The sequence below is a fragment of the Hypanus sabinus genome, unplaced genomic scaffold (genome assembly GCF_030144855.1).
Source record: "Hypanus sabinus isolate sHypSab1 unplaced genomic scaffold, sHypSab1.hap1 scaffold_799, whole genome shotgun sequence".
NCBI classification, from domain to species: domain Eukaryota; kingdom Metazoa; phylum Chordata; class Chondrichthyes; order Myliobatiformes; family Dasyatidae; genus Hypanus; species Hypanus sabinus.
The window spans coordinates 19,663-40,995 of record NW_026781650.1 but is presented as its reverse complement, the minus strand read 5'-3'; the positions used below and the strand labels follow the sequence as shown (position 1 = coordinate 40,995).

General features: G+C 46.3%; 1 protein-coding gene across 1 annotated transcript in view; it reads right to left on the bottom strand.

Annotated features, from left to right (window-relative positions):
- Positions 1-21,333, bottom strand: part of LOC132390168 (NACHT, LRR and PYD domains-containing protein 3-like) — an 85,606-nt gene extending 64,273 nt beyond the window's left edge. The window contains exon 1 of the mRNA XM_059962775.1: positions 21,178-21,333. The gene's annotated coding sequence lies outside the window, so the exon portion shown is untranslated. The remainder of the gene's footprint in view (positions 1-21,177) is intronic.

Below are 21,333 nucleotides of genomic sequence, written 5' to 3'. Positions count from 1 at the left end.
CAAGAATCCCGTGCTTAAACAGAATTACAGTCTTTGCTTCCACTGGCCAATGAGAGAAAGAGTTCAAATTGTTCACAATCAACACAGGAACAATCAATGTATTCGTCCGAAATAAGGAATTTTGAAAAGGGAACAGGTGTTTGCTGTACAGCTCCTGCACCCTTGCTTTGAAACAGGGGGCCGTTGTTCTAGAGCTGTTCCCACAAAAGCACCACAGCCAGAAGTGGCTTTAAAAAAAAAACACAAATATCTCCTTGATCTCTGATCCAATGCACAGACAACTGGTTGTCTGAAAATAAAGATCGGAAATAAATATCAGAAGCTGAATTATTCTCACCTTAATTCCGGAAGAATACTGCGTGTCGTTTCTTACAAATAGCCCCGCCCGCCGCCCCACAGGGATCTCTCGAAACCATGGCAACACACAATACTGGAGGAACTCAGCAGGTCAGGCAGCATCTGAGGATGGGTGTAAACAGTCGGCTTTTGGGACGAATCACTTCATCAGGACTGGAGTGGAAAGGGGAAGAGGGCAGATGATTGATTGATTTGGAAGGTGTGGCTTGTTGTTCTGTGAGACTCGGTGCTCAGGGACTGCGAGCAAGCGGCTGCCTGTCCGGTCACATTCCACAGAACAGGGAGCGGCCGTTCCGCTGAAATCAAATCCAAACTTGTTCGACAAAACACTGTCATTCAAGTGTGAAGAAAGTTTAACCCTTTCTGCTACAGGAAAGAGCGATAGAACCAATGACGCGATGTAAAGTACATTAGCCGGTGTCACGAAGGTCGACTCTATTCGTTTCCATAGACGCTGCCTGGCCTGCAGAGTTCCTCCAGTATTTTGTGTGTGTTTCTCGGATTTCCATCATTTACTGAATTTCTCTTGTTTGAGAGAGATCGGCCACGGGTCACTGCCCCATGGGATATTTCGTATGTCACTACCGGGGTGAAAGATGCTTTCTGCTCGCACTCAGTAGGGGCTGGTGTTGTTATTCTGAGACTCACAGCGCGATTTTCGGTGTGCAAGCTGTTGCCTGTCCGCAGGGCGGATTCTCTGCTGAAACCACACAGACCAGTTCGACTCTCCACTTCAACTGCACCAAGCTGGCTTGATATTGTATTTAATCACTTCTGTTACAGAAAATACAGCAATAAACACCCGATAGTAGGGAAAAGAAAGTTCCCCAGTGTCTGAAATCTGAATGACTACTTGTTACAATTGCTACCAGAGTTTGTGAGATTCCAGCAGTTAATTTTACCCTAAACTCCCATCATTTGTAGTTTTAATATCATATTTTGCGCTTTAATTAAATAAATTGCTCTGTGGCATTCTCCACTGCGACGTTCCGAACAGTAAAATAGTAAACTCTCACGGTCGCTCTGTTATTCTGAGTGGTGAGTTTTTATTGTGTGTGTGTGTGTGTGTGTGTGTGTGTGTCTGTGTGTGTGTGTGTCTGTGTGTGTGTGTGTGTGTGTGTGTGTGTGTGTCTGTGTGTGTGTGTCTGTGTGTGTGTGTGTGTGTCTGTGTCTGTGTGTCTGTGTGTGTGTCTGTGTGTGTGTGTGTGTCTGTGTGTGTGTGTGTGTCTGTGTGTGTGTGTGTGGTGTGTGTGTGTGTGTGTGTGTGTCTGTGTGTGTGTGTCTGTGTGTGTGTGTGTGTCTGTGTCTGTGTGTCTGTGTGTGTGTGTGTGTGTGTCTGTGTGTGTGTGTGTGTCTGTGTGTGTGTGTGTGTGGTGTGTGTGTGTGTGTGTGTGTGTGTGTCTGTATGTGTGTGTGTGTGTGTCTGTGTGTCTGTGTGTGTGTGTGTGTCTGTGCGTCTGTGTGTCTGTGAGACAGAGAGAGAGAGAGAGAGAGAGAGAGACAGAGAGAGAGAGAGAGACAGAGACAGAGACAGAGAGAGAGAGAGAGAGAGAGAGAGAGAGAGAGAGAGAGAGAGAAATCGGAGTAGGGACCCGGCCCTGCCCTGTGGGACATTTTGGATGTCATTATCCGTGAGGAATGTTCCTCCGCACCGACTCAGTACAAACCGCCCTAGAAAATGTGTATGACTGAAGGTGACGACGTCGTTTCTTTTAATGTATTTGGTCAACAACTAGTTCATTGAACGTGTCAGAACTCCCTTCTCCCCTTGTTTTCCCTCACACTCCGAACAACCGCTGTAAGCGCTCACTGATCTGCAGAATCGGAGACAACATTTACCTCTGATGATGACACCGGCCGGGGTTTATCGCGGTCCTGGATAGCCTATCATGCACTGAGAACTCAGTCGGTGCTGCTGCTCCCGGGGCGATTCGGTTAGAATGCGTTAGTCGCTCATTACAGACAGGCAGGTCCGGATGATCCGGGGTAAATGAAGCCGTCTGCAGTTCTGATCCCACACCTCCTCACCAGCCCAGTACAGGTCGGTCAGCAGGAGGAGAGGGGACTAGGACAAATGCAGCAAAAACAGACAGAGTTACAGAGCCTGTATGAACCCTCCCTCACGGTCGCAAGAAGCTTCTGTCTGGATTTCCGTGTCGATCTCACTTTTCCAACTCGCTGGGCGGAGATTCTCCGGTTTATTCAGCCAATCCCTGGCTGTGAATTTGATCCAGCCAGGTTCAGGCTCCACCCTGTTTGTCAACGCGGCTGTCCGCTGCAGGGCGAATTTCAGCTCAAACACTCCACTCCCAGCATAGCTATTTCAAGATCAAATTAGTTAAGGCGTTTCAGAGCGGAGAGGATTAATGAAAGAGGGGTGGCGTTACCAGTCAGAGAAAATGTCACGGCAGTGCTCAGTCAGGACAAATTGTCGAACCCGACTAATGAGGCATTCTGTGTGGAAATGAGGGATAAGTAAATTATGGCCACGGTAATGGGGCGAGATTAAAGACAACCCGACAGTCCTAGGGATTTAGAGGAACACATTTGGAAGATCGTATATTGTTGCAAGAAACTTAAGGTTGTTACACTTGGTGATTTTAACTTTCCACATAATGACTGGGAATCTCATACTGTAAATGGACCAGGTGGGATAGAGTTTGTCAAGTGTGTCAAAGAACTTTTCCTTCATCAGTACGCAGAAGCCCAAAAGTAAGCGTGCAATACTGAATCTGCTATTAAGGAATGAGGCAGGACAGGGGACAGAAATTTGTGCAAAGCAACACTTTGCATCCGGTGACCACGATGCCAATATGCACCTAAATATACAGAAGATTCAGCCTGACCCGTGGGTTGGGATTCTGAATTGGAGAAAGTACAATTTTGGTGGTATCAGAGTGGATCTGGCAAGTGTGGATTGAGACAGGCCGCTGCTTTGTGGCGAAAGTGTACTTGGAAGGTGTGATGACTTCAAAAGCGAAATTTTGCGACTACCAGCTTGCAAGTGCCTGGCAGAATGAAAGGTAGGGATAACAAGCGTAGGGACGTTGATATGCAAGAATTACTGAGGCGCCGGTTAAAAGAAGAAAGGAGGTGCATGGCAGAGAATGGCAAGTTGGATAAAATGAGACCCTTATGGAGTATAGTAAGTGCAATAAAAGAAATCCGGGCAGCTAAAAGAAGGCATGAAGTTCCTCTGATAGACAAGAGAGTTATTGAGAATTCCACAAACATGATAAGAGCAAAAGGATTGCAAGGGATAAAACTGTATCACTGGAAGATCATAATGATCAGAATAGATCACTGAACCTACTTCTTCAGGCGGGATCTCTCCCACTCCGGGGAGCCGTCAGCAAGCCGATGGACAAGCGGTCTCCTCCTGCTTCTCAAACATACATCAGACACCGGCTGCAGAAGACGGTTCACAAACGCCCCCAACTTCCCTCAGAGGGAAATGGAGATGAATAAAAAAGGGGGACATTTAGTTTGAAGTTTGTTCCACTTTGACAGGGAGTTCAGAACGGGAGAGGGAGACCCGTCTCCCAGGTGGTACCACCCTCTCAGCTGGTCCGCCTCTGCAGTTGGGTGTAACCAGTGATTGACATCTCTTCGCATCAATGAAAATAACGTAGTTTGTAAATACTCTGTTGATAGTGACGGTGGGGGTGGAATGACGTGATTGTTACCTCAGCCGTTAACACGTCTGAAAGCCCGCCAGGCAGCGCGGTTGAGTGAACTCGGCCTTTTCTCCTTGGAGAGATGGAGGATGAGAGGTGACCTGATAGAGCTATATAAGATGATGAGAGGCATTGATCGTGTGGACAGTCAGAGGCTTTTTTTTCCCCCAGGCCTGAAATGGCTACAACGAGACAGCATTGTTTTAAGGTGCTTGGAAGTCAGTACAGAGAAGATGTCAGGGGTAAGTTTTTTTACACAGAGAGTGGTGAGTGCGTGGAATAGATTTCCGGCGACAGTGGTGGAGGCGGATACGATAGGATTACTTAAGAGATTCCTGGATAGGTACATGGAGCTCAGAAAAATAGAGGGCCAGGGGCAACTCTGTCATGGACAGGAGCTTGCCTGTCGGTCCAACACCGTGTTGTCCAACTCACCAAGTTGGTCATAAATTGAATCCCCTGACGTAGCTGGGGCACATACTTAAAGCACAAAGTTGGAGGTAAATCATTCATCAATTTAATGCTTGTTTTCAGCTCACCATATAAATAAAATTATATCTCTCTTCGAATGCAGCCATTATACCAGCTTACATTATTTAAATTGTCAGAGCTTTTCCAGTCAACATACGAATACCGTACGCAGAACTGGACCACACATCCCTCAAAACTGAAACTGCAGATAATGAAATCACGGCTGATCTGATCTGAAATTTCATTCCGTATCCCCCCATGTCCATCCCTGTAACCCACTGTTTATCAGGAATCTCGGCCTTCAACAGAATCAAAGGCTTTGCTTCCACTGGCCATTGAGGAGAAGAGTTCAGAACACCCTCAGTCAACACAGGAACAATACATGTATCCGTCTGAAATTAGAAATTCTGAAAACTGCCGCAGTCTGGGTCACACTAACTCTCACCGGCTCAGGACGGGTCTGACAGCGGGAGGAGGCGGGAGTGGTCACTCATTACAGATGGACAGGGCCGGGTGAGCCGGGGTAGAGCGGGACTGCCTCAGTCCGGGTCACACTAACTCTCACCGGCTCAGGACGGGTCTGACAGCGGGAGGAGGCGGGAGTGGTCACTCATTACAGATGGACAGGGCCGGGTGAGCCGGGGTAGAGCGGGACTGCCGCAGTCCGGGTCACAGTAACTCTCACCGGCTCAGGACGGGTCTGACAGCGGGAGGGGGCGGGAGTGGTCACTCATTACAGATGGACAGGGCCGGGTGAGCCGGGGTAGAGCGGGACTGCCGCAGTCCGGGTCACACTAACTCTCACCGGCTCAGGACGGGTCTGACAGCGGGAGGAGGCGGGAGTGGTCACTCATTACAGATGGACAGGGCCGGGTGAGCCGGGGTAGAGCGGGACGGCCGCAGTCCGGGTCACACTAACTCTCACCGGCTCAGGACGGGTCTGACAGCGGGAGTGGTCACTCATTACAGATGGACAGGGCCGGGTGAGCCGGGGTAGAGCGGGACTGCCGCAGTCCGGGTCACACTGACTCTCACCGGCTCAGGACGGGTCTGACAGCGGGAGGGGGTGGGAGTGGTCACTCATTACAGATGGACAGGGCCGGGTGAGCCGGGGTAGAGCGGGACTGCCGCAGTCCGGGTCACACTAACTCTCACCGGCTCAGGACGGGTCTGACAGCGGGAGGAGGCGGGAGTGGTCACTCATTACAGATGGACAGGGCCGGGTGAGCCGGGGTAGAGCGGGACTGCCGCAGTCCGGGTCACACTAACTCTCACCGGCTCAGGACGGGTCTGACAGCGGGAGGGGGTGGGAGTGGTCACTCATTACAGATGGACAGGGCCGGGTGAGCCGGGGTAGAGCGGGACTGCCGCAGTCTGGGTCACACAGACTCTCACCGGCTCAGGACGGGTCTGACAGCGGGAGGGGGCGGGAGTGGTCACTCATTACAGATGGACAGGGCCGGGTGAGCCGGGGTAGAGCGGGACTGCCGCAGTCCGGGTCACACTAACTCTCACCGGCTCAGGACGGGTCTGACAGCGGGAGGAGGCGGGAGTGGTCACTCATTACAGATGGACAGGGCCGGGTGAGCTGGGGTAGAGCGGGACTGCCGCAGTCCGGGTCACACTAACTCTCACCGGCTCAGGACGGGTCTGACAGCGGGAGGAGGCGGGAGTGGGGTCAACGTAGCAACCCTAAAGAGGAAAACAAACAGGCTGCGTTAACCTTTCTGTCCGGATTTCCGTGTGGATCTCTCCTTTTTCTTTCATCGTAACCAGTGGGGCGGAGTTTCTCTGTTTAACACAGCGAGTCCCAGGCTGAGAATGTGATCCACTCTGGGTTCAGGGAGGGTCTGAGCTCCGCCCTCTGTGTAAGAAAGACTGCCTGGCGTGGATAGAGTTTCAGCTCAAACGTCCCTCACCTGTTCAGGTCCAGGGAGCCGCATTTCTGCTGAAATTAAACCAAACACGTTCGACTATATATTTCCACTAACTGGGAAAAAAAAACTGGAAGAGATTTTTGCATTTCCATCCGGACAACTATTGTCACAAGAACCCCTCTCGCCCACGGTTAACAGCGGGTTTTGTTTTACAAGCAGGGGTTGTTGATCGACTCCTCGCCAGGAATACTTGTTGAATTTATCTCTCTTAAATGTCATTTATTCAAAATGGACAGAGGTTTTACCAAGGGAGAGAGTGACGCACTCACTGAAAATTGTCACATAAGTTAAAACGGAGGGAATGACGCACTGATTGAAATGAACACGGGGGGAGGAGGGAGTTGTTTGCTGATTGAAAATGGGAGCCTCACTTCCCTCTATACCCGATTCCCTCTATTCCCTCACTATCCTCATCCCTGTACCCCATCGACCCTATCTGTACACCTCATGATTTTGTAGACCTCCATTACATCTTCCCCAAATCTTCTGCATTCCAAGGAACAAAGTTGTAACCTATTTAATCTTCCATTGTAACTCAGGTCCACCAATCGCAGCAACATTCTTGTAAATTTTCGTTGTAATCTGTCAACCTTATGTACATCTTTCCTGTGGGTAGGTGACGTAAACTGCACACAATACTCCAAAAATAGGCCTCATAACCATCTCAAATCACGCAATCTCCTATACTGAATTCTTTAATTTATGAAGGCCAATGTGCCAAAGATTTCTTTACTACCTTATCTAGGTGGGCTGCAATTTTTAATGAATCATGGACCCGTATTCCCAGACGCCTTTGTCCTACCGCATCGTGCCATCTGGTTCACCGTGTAAGACCCATCCTGACGGGTCATACCAAAGTGTAACAGCTGGCAGGCCTACATTAAACTCCGTTTGCCATTATCAGCCATTTTTATACCTGATGCAGATCCCGCTGCAAGCTCTGAATGTCTTCCTCGCTGTCAAATACATCCCAAACCCTGGTGTCATCTGCAAATTTGCTGATCCGGATAATCTAATTATCATCGAGATCATTGAGAAAGTTGACAAACAACAACGGATATCAGCACCGATCCCTGTGGAAATCCACAAGTCACGGGTCTCCAGTCAGAGAGGCAACCATCTGCTACCACTATCTGCCTTCCTCCTCTATGCTAATGTCTACTCCCATTTAATTCCTCACCTTGAATGCCAAGAGAATTAAATTTATTGGTCAACATCCTATGCAGGACCTCGCCAAATGTCCATGTAGGAAATATCTAGTGCCTTGCCTTCAAAACTGTCCTGGTAACATTCCTTGTAACTTCTTCAAAAAACCCACTAAGATTGTCTAGAATACACAAAGTCACATTGGATGTCCCGAATCAGTCCTGTTTATTTAAATACTCCTATATCCGGTCCTTCCAATGTCTTCCCACGTCTGATGTCAGCCGCACCGACCTATCATTTCCTGATTTAATTTTGGATCCTTTGTTTATACAGTGGAACGAAATGAGCTATCCTTCAATCCGCTGGTAGCTTTCCTGTCTTTGAGCATAATTTAAACATAATGGTTAAATCCCTGCAATTTCTGCATCCGCCTGCATCAGGGTCCAAGGACTGAACTTCTCAGTCACTGGGGATTATGCACTCGAAGCTGCCCAATTTGCCCAAAACACTTACTCCTCTGTAATTTGTATAACTTCTCCTTTGCCTCACTTCTATAGATTATTTTCCCGAGTGAACACAGAAGCAAAAATCCACTTAAGAACTCCTCTATCTTTTTTGCCTCCATGTGTACATTGCCATTCTGATAATCCAGATGATCAATTGTGTCTCCTGAAATCCTTTTGTTTTAAAACATCTGTATAATCCCTCACCTTGTCTGTTAGGACAACCTTATGCCACCCTATAGCCTTCCTGGTTTCTTTACTCAATGTTATCTTGCATTTCCTTGACTCCATAAGTACCTCAATTTTCTCCTACCTGCCTACACCTGTTATGCATCAATTTTTTTCTAAACACAAAGTATACTGCAGATGCTGTGGTCAAATCGAGATGTACAAAAAAGTTGAATGAACTCAGCAGGTCGAGCAGCATCTGTTGAAAGGAGCAGTCAACGTTTTGGGTCAAGAAACTTCGTCAGGACTAAAGAAGGAGGGGGGGCAGAGGCCCTTTAAAGAAGGTGGGGGAGGGGAAGCAGGGAGGGAATAGGCAGGAGAGGTGAAGAAGGAATCTAAGGGGAAAGCACTATGAGTAGTAGAAGAAGGTAGAGTCATGAGAGGTGATAGGCGGCCAGAAGAGGAGACAGAGTGAAGGTGGGATGAGGGAACGGAGAGGGAGGGGGGAATTTCTGGAAGTTGGAGAATTCGATGTTCAATTTTTCCTCTGATTGGTTTTACACCCTCCCCCCACCTTCTTTATAGGGCCACTGCCCCCTCCTTCTTCAGTCCTGACGAAGGGTCTCAACCTGAAACGTTGACTGCTCCTTTCAACCGATGCTGCCCGACCTGCTGAGTTCATCCAGCTTTTTGTACGTAATTTTTTTTCTATACCAGGGCCTCAATACCACGGAGCAGAGCTATCGTTCGCCATAATTCCTTTGAATCTGATGGCATTGTGATCACCAGATGCAGACAGTCTCCACACACAGACTTCTGTTACGTTTGTCCGGTCTTAGTCCCTAATGAGAGATCAAGTATCACACTTGATACTTAATGAAACTTTCCTGAAGACATTTGTCAACTACATGAGTGCATCTACAGTATGAGAGTTCCAGTCTGTATGTGGAAGGTTAAAATCAAATTATAACAAATTATGTTTTTTGCAATATTCTCTGACGTCTACTAATTTGTTCCTCTAAATCCCATAGACTCTTGGGTTGTCTATAAGGGCAGACCGATTAACATGTTTAAAGAAATTTTATTTCTCCGATCTACCTATAAAGCCTCACTAGATCAATTATCCCATCTGCCTTTACTGCACACTGCTGTGACAGTTTCCCTGAGTAGTGAAACCACCCCTACCCCTTTAATCCCTCACGCTCTGTCCTGTCCAAAACAACAGAACCCCAGATTATTGATCTGCCAGTTCTCTGCAAGCCAGTCTCATTGATGGTGACAATATCATAATGTCATGTGTTAATCCATGACCTAAGCTCATCTGCCTTTCCTTCAATAAAATACATCGTGGGAATTTTTTGGTGTTTCCGCCAATTTCAGGAGAGTGAGGAAATGGTGGGTGCTGTCGTCACACAGATATACAAGGGATTTCAGCCACCCCAGAGAAACAGGAGTTGTATTCTGTGAATGCTTCAGAGCTGGGGTCATTTTTGCTGCAGTTGGAAGTTTAAACATCCCTTAGAAGGCTAACAATTATACCAGTGCCCAAGAAGAGCAGTGTGAGTTGCATTAATGACTGTCATCCACAGCAATAACAGTTACTGTGATGAAATGATTGAGGGGTTTGCGATGGCTAGAATTAGCTCTTCTCTCAGCAAGGACCTGGGCCCACTGTAATTTACCTGTATCCACAATAGGTCACAATGCAATCTCCTCGGCTCCTCCCGCGGCTTTGGATTACCTTGACAATACGAATACTTACATCAGAATGCTGTTTCTCAACCAGAGCAGTGTGTAATGCAATTATTCCTACAGCTCTGATCGAAAGGCTCGAACTGCTGGCCTTTCTACCTCCCTCTGCAACTGGATCCTCAATTTCCTCAACAGAAAACCACAATCTGTGCGGTTTGGATATAACGCCTGCACATCGTCATCGATACCGGTGCACCTCAAGGATATGTGCTTTGCCCTCTGCCCTATTCTCTCTGCACCCATGGCTTGGCACAGCTCAAATGCCAGTGACAAATTTGCTATTGATGGCAGATTTACAGATGGTGAGGAGAAGGCAAAGAGGAGCCAGGTATATCAGTTGGATGAGTGGTGTATATCACCTGGAGGAGTGGTGTATATCACCTGGAGGAGTGGTGTATATCACCGGGATGAGTGGTGTATATCACCTGGAGGAGTGGTGTATATCACCTGGATGAGTGGTGTATATCACCTGGAGGAGTGGTGTATATCACCTGGAGGAGTGGTGTATATCACCTGGAGGAGTGGTGTATATCACCGGGATGAGTGGTGTATATCACCTGGAGGAGTGGTGTATATCACCTGGAGGAGTGGTGTATATCACCTGGAGGAGTGGTGTATATCACCTGGATGAGTGGTGTATATCACCTGGAGGAGTGGTGTATATCACCGGGATGAGTGGTGTATATCACCTGGAGGAGTGGTGTATATCACCTGGAGGAGTGGTGTATATCACCTGGATGAGTGGTGTATATCACCTGGATGAGTGGTGTATATCACCGGGATGAGTGGTGTATATCACCTGGAGGAGTGGTGTATATCACCTGGAGGAGTGGTGTATATCACCTGGAGGAGTGGTGTATATCACCTGGATGAGTGGTGTATATCACCTGGAGGAGTGGTGTATATCACCTGGAGGAGTGGTGTATATCACCTGGAGGAGTGGTGTATATCACCTGGAGGAGTGGTGTATATCACCTGGAGGAGTGGTGTATATCACCTGGAGGAATGGTGTATATCACCGGGATGAGTGGTGTATATCACCTGAATGAGTGGTGTATATCACCGGGATGAGTGGTGTATATCACCTGAATGAGTGGTGTTGCAGCAACAAACTTGCACTCAACATCAGTAAGACCAATGGTCTAATTGTGGACTTCTGAATGGGTAAGACAAGGGCCCAGACACACACCAATCGTCATTGATCGGTCAGCAGTAGAAAGAGTGAGCAACTTCATGTCCCTGTGTGTCAGCATCTCTGAGGATATCCAGGGCCCAGCATATCGATGCAGTTACAAAGAATGCACGGCAGCCGTTATATTTCATTAGGAGTTTGATGAGATTTGAGATGTGACCAAAGACTCACAGATTTCTACAGTTGTACCGTAAAAACTGTTTTAACTGGCTGCACGTCGCTTGATATGGCAGGATGGGGGAAGTGGTGAAGCTACAGCACAGGATCGAAATACTCTCAGCAATGTTGTCAATTCAGTCAGCTCCATCATGGGCAGTAGCCTCCGTAGCATCCAGGACATCGTCTTGGAGCGATGCCTCAAAACGGCGGCATCAGTCATTAGGGATCTGCTTCACCAAGGAGATGCCCCCTTCTCATTGGTATCACCAGGAAGGTGGTACAGGAGATTGAGGACACACACTCAACTAGTCAGGAACCGCTTCCTTCCCTCTGCCATCTGATTTCTGAATTGACATGGAACCCACGAACCTACTTCACTGAATTCATTGTTGCAATACTTAATGAAATTTCAGTAACAGATACTTATTGTAATACAGTTTTTTCTCTACTATTATATATTGCATTGTACTGCTGCCACAAAGCCAACAACGTTCACGATGTATGCCTGTGATATGACACATCCTCCTGATGACTCTACGGGGATTAATCCCGATTGGGCCTATCAGGCTGAAGATCCGCTTCCCGTGTACTTCTCTGTTTCCCAATAACAAACTGTGCAGACAGATGGACAAAGATCACATCCTCATCCCTGGGACTCAATCACAGCCGTCATGGGGCAGTAATGCCGCTGCTCCACTTGTCAGTGATGGGAAACCATCTTTCTCATTTCACTTTCCAGAGAGCCAGACTCTGAGCATTGCCGGTTTGGGGCTGTGTTCACAGGGATACCCGAGGCTTTTTGAAACAGACTCGTTCCCACTGCCCTGAGAGGACACTTGCAGTGTGGATGGTCCTGCAGCAGCCCCGGGGTCATCAGCTCCTGGACTCAGACACTGGGCATTGGGCAACAGCAGAGCTCTGCAAAGTCTCCCCCATAACTTACATGGTTAGTTTCTCCCCAGAGCAGTCAAAGTATGCTTTTCAAGAATGTTGTTGGTCAGTTATCAAACTGGAACAATGTGACACTTACTGCTCTGGGAGAGAGAGCAGTTAATTCACTGAATTAAAAATATATAGTTCAGTACAATGTAGCAAGACATTTGGCAGAGTCCCACCTGGGAGATTAGTCAAGAAGGTTTGGCATTCAGAATGAGGTGGTAAATTGATTTGGACATTGGTTTTGCGGCAGAAGCCAGTAAGTGGTGGAAGATGGTTTGACTCTCTGACTGGAGACCAGTGACTCGTGGGGTGCAGTGGGGGTCAGTGCTAGGTTCATTGTTGCTTATCATCTCGCTCAACGTTCTGGATGATTTAATTACTGCAATCGTTGCTTTTTGTTCAACAGTAGGTTATTTGCTGTGGTCCGCACTTCTTAACTTAGTTTACAGTAACTCTGTAGTCGGAGCTTTTCTTGTGCACAGACCAGGCAGAAATTGGCCACTCAGCCCATCAAGCCTGCTGCCCCACACAGTGAAATCATGGTGGTCGCTCTGCAATGCCACCTGTCGCTTTCTGTAACTGGTCACCACCCCACCCGCAATGTTTGTTATGTATCGAGACCTTGAACAGAATCAACGTCTTTTCTTTTAAAGGACGTTGAGGAAATCAGCTCGAAACACCAACAATAAACACAGTCATGAGAAAAATGACATGCATTCATCTGAAGTCACAAGTTTTGGAAACAGAAGCCGTGTTGACTAAACATCTTTTTGCACACTTGCTTTGGAATCGTAACCCCTGATGTAGGAACTGTTTTTAACCTGGACATGAATTGTGGAGAATCTCAACCGTGCAGACAGGATAATGCAAGAACACAAATACCACGACCGCCAGAAGAGACAGAATAGAGCGAATAACTTCCTCCAATACACACAAAATGCCGGAGCAGCTCAGCAGGCCAGGCAGCATCTGGGAAAGGGGTCTTGCCGAAGGGTTTCGGCCCAAAACGTCATCTGTTCACTCTCTTCCTAGATGCTGTCTGGCCTGCTGAGTTACTCCAACATTTTGTGTGTGTTGCTCTAGCATCTGCAAATGTTCTCTTGTTTGCAAGCAACTTCTTGATCACTGATCCAAAACACGGGTAACGTGTCAACTGGAAGTGAAGATCAGAAATAAAGAACAGAAGCTGAATTCACCTCAATTCACTAAGAATGTTCAGTCTCCCTGTGGGTATATTTTCAAGTTGTTTCCTTCTAACTTTACACCAGACCATCAGAGGAGGGTCATTTAGTAACTATGGGGGAGGGGCCGGTGTTGCTGCTCTGTGAGACTCACAGTGCAATTTTCTGTGTGCAAGCTGCTGCCTGTCTGCAGGACAAATTCTGACACGCAGGCATTCCTCGGAGCAGGGAGCGGCTTCTCTGCTGAAAACGAACAAACTACTTCAACATTTTGCGCTGACCTTCGACTGTGAACAAAGCTAATTTAACACTGAATTTAAATATTTCTGTAACATGAAAAAAAAACACCGATATAGAAAAGAAAGTTCACCCGTGTCTGCAATCTGAATGTCTACTTATTACAATTGCTATTAGACGTTGAGAGTTTCCAGTAGTTTATTTTACTTCAAACACCCAATATCTGTGGTTTATATGTATATATTTGCGATTGAATTAAATGAATCGATCTGTGGCATAGTCCACGACGATGTTCCGAATGCCAATATCTTACAGTAGTTCTGTATTCTCAATAGTTTTTCCTGCGTATGTGAGTGAGTGTGTGTCAGGGAGGGCGAAGAGGGAGAGAGACTCTTTCGCTGACCTGTGGGGACATTTCGCATATCACTGCAGAAAGGTTTTTCTGCAGAGTCTCAGTAGAAACCAACTAGAGAATGTTTGTAGTTGAAGGTAATTGTTTCTTTTAATCCATTTGGTCAATAATTAATTTGTTAATTTAAAGATTTCAGAGTTCCCTTCTCCCACTGACTTCCCTCCTGAGCCCGACAAAAGCCAAACCCGATTGTAAACGCTCCCTGGTTCTGAAGAATCGGAGACATCACTTACTGTGATGTTGAAACCGGACGGAGTTCAGTGAGGTGCCGGGTGAACGGTGTGCTCACCATATACAGAGATGTCAGTCTGAGCCGCTACACCCGAGGTTATTCGGTTATATAGTGTCTGTCGCTCATTTCAAAACACTCGCTTTCCCACACTTTCCTCCCACTTGCCCCCTCCCCGCTCCGCTCTTCTCCCACCCCCCCGTCCACTTTTCCTCCCACCTTCCTTCCCCAAGCTCTCTCATTCCCCATCCTGCGCTCTGCTCATCCCATGCTCAACTACCATTCCTCTTTCCCCACACCCTTCCCCGCTCTCTCATGCCTTCATCCCTCTCCATCTCTCCTTCTTTTTCCTGCCCAGCTGCCGCCTGTCAATCCCTGTCTAACAATGTAGACTGTCATCTAAACGGGAGAATGTTCAAACATCAGAGTGCAGAGGGAATCAGCTGTACTCGGGTCTGACTCCTGGAAGGTTAATCTATAGGTTGAGTCTGTGATAAAGAAGGCAAGTGCAATGTTGTCATTTATTGCAAGGGAAATAGAATATAAAAGCAAGGAGAAAATTCTGAGTCTTTATGAGACATTAATCAGGACATATTTCAAGTGTCATTAACAGTTTTGGGCCCAATATCTCAGGAAGCATGTGTTGTTGTTGTTGAATGACCGCAGGAGGCTCAAGAGGATGATTCCAGCAATGAAGGGGTTCACATACAAGGAGCATGATGCAGCTTTGGGTCTGTACTCACTGGAATTTAGAAAAATGCTGGGGAATCTCATTGACACCTACTGACTGTTAAAAGGACTGGCTGGGGTGAATGTGGAGAGGATGCTCCTGTGGTGAAGGTATCCAAATCTAGGGGTTGCAGCCTTAAAATTGAGGGGCGACCGTTTAGAAAAGATTGAAGAAGGATTTGTTTTAGCCAGAGAGTAGTGAATCTGTCACAGACTGTAGTGGAGGACAATCCGTGGGTGTTTAAGGCAAAAGTTGATTGTCTCTTGATCATTCAGAACATCAAAGGATATGGTGAGAATGGTATAGGGTTGAGTGGGATCAGGGATCAGCCATGATGGAATGGCGGAGCTGAATCGATAGGCTGAATTCTGCTCCTGTGTCTCATGGTCCGTTGACTGTCACAAACTGATTTTTTTAAGGAATCATGAAAAGAATGTTTTAGAAACAAATATAGACAATGTGAGTCTGAAGGAAGAAATTATAAAATTCCAGAAACTCACAGCAAGCAGAGCATCAACTGTAATTGGTAGCGAGGTTTCGGAATCAACGGTAGTTTTCTTTATATCAGCTTTCACATTCATTGACCCTCCCTGCAGCAGAAATAGTTAAGCAAACTAATAATGTGAATGTTTTCAAACCCGAATGAGAAGGAAACTTCAAAGCAGTTGGACATGGTTTTAGCAGAATGGCCTAAAGTGCTGCTTTAAGAAGAGCTGCCTACAGTTCTGTGGAATGTGCAGGGCCAAACAGCTGCTTACACCAGACCCTGAGCTTTGAATCTCCCAGAAAAACAACCCGCACCTTTTCCCAGTACTCTTTCAACCTTATTTATTTCTCTTATAGATAGATGACCAAAACAGCAGTCAATACTCCAAATTCAAACTCAGCAATGTCTTATTCCTTTTATTTCACCGCACTCTTTAGTGCGCTATCGTTTACTGTGGAAGACCTACATAGTGCAACAATTTGCACTTGCTTACATTAAATTCCACCTGCAATTTTCAGCTCAGTATTTGCAGCTGCGCCAGATCCCACTGTAACCTGCCTCTCTGCCGACTACACCCCTGATATTGCTGTCATATGCAAATGTGCTTATCAAGTTAAACACGTTATCATAGATGACAAACAGCAACGGCCCAACTACCATTTCTGTGGCTGTCCGCCGGTCATAAACCCCCAATCAGGGAGACAATCATCTACTATCATTGTCAGCCTTCGCCCAAAGCTCCACTGTCTATGCCAATTTACCTCCTTACGTTGAACGTGGAGCAAATAAATTTTCTGCACCAAACTCCCTTTCTGTCCCTTTCTCTCTAATCATATTCCCTCCCGCTGTCTCCCCATTGTGTCCCATCATCTACCCACCTTCTACCTACTCCACTGCCTCACTTTCATCTTAGTTGCTCCCTGTCCACCTCATAGACCTGTTATGAGTGATGAATAGACCTGATGGACAATGGGGTAGAGACAACCATTCCCCTCCTGAGAAACACAAACTATTACTGTTGCTATGCTGACCATGAGAAAGAGAGATGGAAAAACAAGCAGGAACATCAGCGACAGACCAGAGAGAGGGGGAAATTACTGATTAACCATATTGTGACTCCTTTTTGAATTATTTACTGTTTCACTGCAAGGACAATAGTTTACTCATAAACATTCCTTAGTGGATTGAAGGAGTGGCCTTATTTGATGGGCACAGACATTCAGGAGTGATGGATAGCTGAGTCCCCGTGAGTAGGGATAAAAGACAGGTCTGGAGAGACACCCTCCAGACACGACAGTGGACACTGACTGAGTGTTGGAACCCACAAGAAAGGTGGGGGCTTCGGAGACCGAACCAGGAGGTCGGTCAGTAAGGCTATCAGTGAAAAAGCAGGGTCGGTGGGGACTTGTGTTTGTGTCCACTCATGCCAGAGTGACGAGTCCACCACAGAAGAATGGAGAGGTCAGAACTGAATGACCACACCGATATAACGGATTAAGAAAGCAAAGAAAGGTTTGCCTGACTGTAGCTGTTACATCTCGCTCGCTCTCTCTCTCTCTCTCCAACCATTACAATACAACTAACTACATCAGCACTCATGAACTGAACTTTATCCTTTTCTATGACAATTTATTTACCCCTAGACATCAATAGAGCTTGTTTATTATTGATTATTATTATTATTATTATTATTCCAACACTTTTAGGTTTATTACTGCTAACTGGTTTTATATGTCTATTTGCATTAGTGATATTATTTTGCTTATTTTTATTAATAAACACATTCAGTATAGTACCATCAGACTCCAATGAATTCTTCTTTCTCTGCTGATTAGACACCCAGTTACGGGGTACATAACAGACCCTCGCCCTGACTTTTTCCCCTCTCCCTGCTCAACCTTTCTCTCTCTCCACCTCATTCTGCCCCTCACCTTTACCCTTACATCAACAATATTTTAAGGGTTATTGGCAAATTTGGGAAAGATGCATTTTTCATACACTGTGTTGTGTCTTTGTATTAAGGAATGTCACAGTTGGGAATGGCATGAATCTTTTTTTTAAGGTATCATAAAAAAAGTTTTAAAACAACTGCAGATAATGAGAGTTTTAAGTAAAAATAATTAAATTCTGCAAACTCACAGCAAACAGGACAGCAACTGTAGCTCGTTCAAGCCCGTTGGCAGTGTCGTTTATGACATGTTACAGGTTCCTTGCAAACTATTAACAGTTTAGCATATTTGCATATGCAAAAATAGTTAAACAGAACACTGAAGTGACTTTGTTTATGTGATAGAGAGTGAAATGTCAAACCAGTTTGAATTGGTTTCAGCAGAAAGGCTGCTCCCTGTTCTGAGGAATATGCAGGCAGCTGTTTAAACACAAACCCTGAGCTCCGAGTCTCACACAAAAGCAACCTGCACCTTCCAAATCAATCAATGGTATTGTCTCTTCCCTCTTCCTTTCCAGTTCCACTGAAGGGTCTCAGCCCAATACGTTCCCGTTGTATTCAGTTCCATACATACTGCCCGGACCTGCTGAGTTACTCCAGCATTTTGTCTTTCCCTGGCTATGAAATATCCATGACAGGGAGCGTGTGGGCAGTTTAAAACCATGTCAAAACACATCCAGGCTGTTGAGTATTCTTGGGGAATTAAGGTGTGAATTATTCAAGTCTGATATTAATTTCGGATCTTTACTCAATCAAACTTCTGTCTGTGATCAAGGAGTCATGGTTAGAGAGTCATATCGAAACAGAACACAGTACAGGTGCATTGTCTGAGCCATTTAAACCACCTGTTCCCACCCACCTGCACAGTAGCCATATTCCCCCATCCATAGTTTCAAAGGTGAAATCGTGCTCGCATGTACCACTCCTGTTGGCAGCTCGTTCCACATTCTCTCGACCCTCTGATTGAAGACTTATCCACTCATGTCCCACTAAAACTTTTCATCAGTCACCCATGATGCATGATCTCTGGTTGTCGTTCCACCCGACTTCAGTGGAAAAGGCCTGCTTGCATTTACCAATCTTTACCCATCTTCATGTTGCACTGCTCTGTCAAATCTCCTCTCAATTTTTAGCATTTCAAGGATTAAAGTCCAAAACTATTCAACCTTTCCTTATCACTCAGGGACTGCGGAAACCTCCTTGAAGTTTTTCCCAGTACACTTTCAAACTTACACCTCTCCTGTAGGTAGGTGACCAAAACTACACACAATACTCTAAATTTGGACTCACCGATGTCATATACAACTTCAAAATAACATCCCTTCTCCTGCAGTCAATAATTTAATTGATGAAGGTCACTATGCCAAAAGCATTTATTAACCACCCTATCTACCTGTGGCGCTGCTTTCAATGAATTATGGACCTTTATTCCCAGATCCTTTTGTTCCACCGCAACGTTAGTGCTCCACTGTTTACTGTGCAAGACCTACCATAGTGCAACACTTTGCACTTGCCTGCATTAAATTCCATCTGCCATTTTCAGGTCAGTATTTCCAGCTGTTCCAGATCCCTGTAACCTATGATAGATAATTTCCCTCACTGTCAACTACACCCCTAATCTTGGTGTCACATGTAAATGTGCTTATCAAGTTAAAAACATTACCATCCCAATCATTGATATAGATGACAAACAGCAACGGACCCAACGATTAATGGAGACAATCATCAACCATCATAGTCCACCTTCTAATGGAGACAATCATCTACCATCACAGTCCACCTTCTCCCAAAATGCCATTGTCTACTCCAATTTACTTCCTTACATTGAACATGATGCAAATGAATTTCCCTGACCAACCTCCCACGCAGGATTGCTAAATGCTTGCAAAAGACCATGTAAACAACATTCGCTTCATTGCCTTTATCTACTTTCCTGGTAATATTCCCAATAACCTCATCAAAAAAAAATGTGTGTGTTGCCAGGAGTAAACAAAGTCATGCTGACTGTTCCAAGTCAGTCTTGTCTTTTCAAATACTTATATATGCAGTGCTTCGAATACTGATGTCAGAAGCACTGGTCTATAGTTTGCTGGGGGGGTTTTTAAGCCTTTCTTCAACAGCAGGTCTGTATAACCCATGGAGAGCGGGATTTTACATCATATCCCAGGTACAATCTCAACAAAACGCGAGTAATTGTTAATGTCATTTCACTCTTACACCCAATAACTCTTACAATAAATACAATGTACCTTTCACCTCCCTCTCTACCCACTGCACTTAAACTCTCCATTTTAACACACTCAGGATTGCAGTTTCTCCTGCAGAAGTGGGTGATCTCACATTTCCCACACTGGACTCCAGTGACCTGTTGTTCCCACTCAGCCTTTTTGCCTTCATTACCCCAAAACCTCTCAACAAGAGACCCAGAACATAGAACAGTACAGCACAGTGCTCAGTCTATTCAATTAAGGAATATATATCGTTTCAACAACGAACGAGGAGATAAACCACCATACATGGGGGGGGGGGGGGGGCGGCTGTGAGTATTCGCAGGGTGATTACTACGTCAGAGCGGAGGGTCTCCCCAGGGAGCAAATTCCAGCGACCTACCCAGCAGACTCGGTGAGGAACAACATACACGCCCCTCATATCTCCATTAACCTATCCCCTTTCACCTCAAATGAATGGCCTCTTATCTTAGACATTTCAACCCCCAGGAAAAATATATCGTCTGTCCACTCTATCTATTCCTCTCGTAATCTGATAAACGTCCATCCAGTCTCACCCCAGCCTGCGCCGCTCTGGAGAAAACAACACAAGTTTGTCCAGCCTCTCGTTACAGCTCATGCCCTCTAATCCAGGCAGTGTCCTGGTAAACCTCTTCTGCTCCCTCTCCAAAGCCCCGACATCCTTCCGAGAATGGGGGCGACCAGAACTGAAGAAACACTCCAGATTTGGTCTAACTAGTTTTATAAAGCTACAGCACAACTTCCCGACTTTTGAACTCAATGCTTCAACTAATAAAGACAACTATGTCTTTTGCCTTCTTAACCACCCGATCAATCTGTGCAGTCTCTCTCAGGGAGCGATGAACTTGGAGTCTAAGATCCCTCTGATCATCGACACTTCAGGGTTTTGCATTTAACAGTGTACTGTCGCATACATTCGACCTACCGAGCTGCCAAGATGATCATCACTAATCAAATCTCACTGAGATTTCTCAGGTCCTGTTGAATTTATTGCCAAGTGCACAAGTGCGGGAAGGTACAGGTACAGAGAAACACTGACTTGTGGCAGCATCACACGCAAGTACATTCAGATAACACACGGAACACAAATTATACAATTCTCTGTCAGTAACAATATAGAAACATGTTTACGTTATCCTGCTAATAGGACCAGAACAACAGGGGCTGAGCGGCGGCTCATCTCAGACGGTTCGGTGTGAAGGTCTCACAACCCGGCCCGACCCCGGCAGATTCTGCGAAGGAAGCGAGGCGAGGCCGGTAGTTCGGGAAAGTTCATCCCCTCCCCCTTCAGGATTCACCGACCACCCTGTGTTTCTCTCTCCCTCCCCACCCCCACCTTTTATTCTCCAGTTCTCTTGTTTGAATTCGGGACCTCCCCGCTCCGGACCTGTTTCAGTACTCACCGAAAGGAAACTGTTGTCGTCGCCCCGCAGAGAATAATCCGTCCTCGGCTCCCTGCCCCAAGGGGCGAGGGTGGGAACCCCCTCCCGATCCCAATCCCACGGCCGACCCACTTCAACAAAGAACGAAAAACAACACTGTCCTTCCCGGACTGAGCA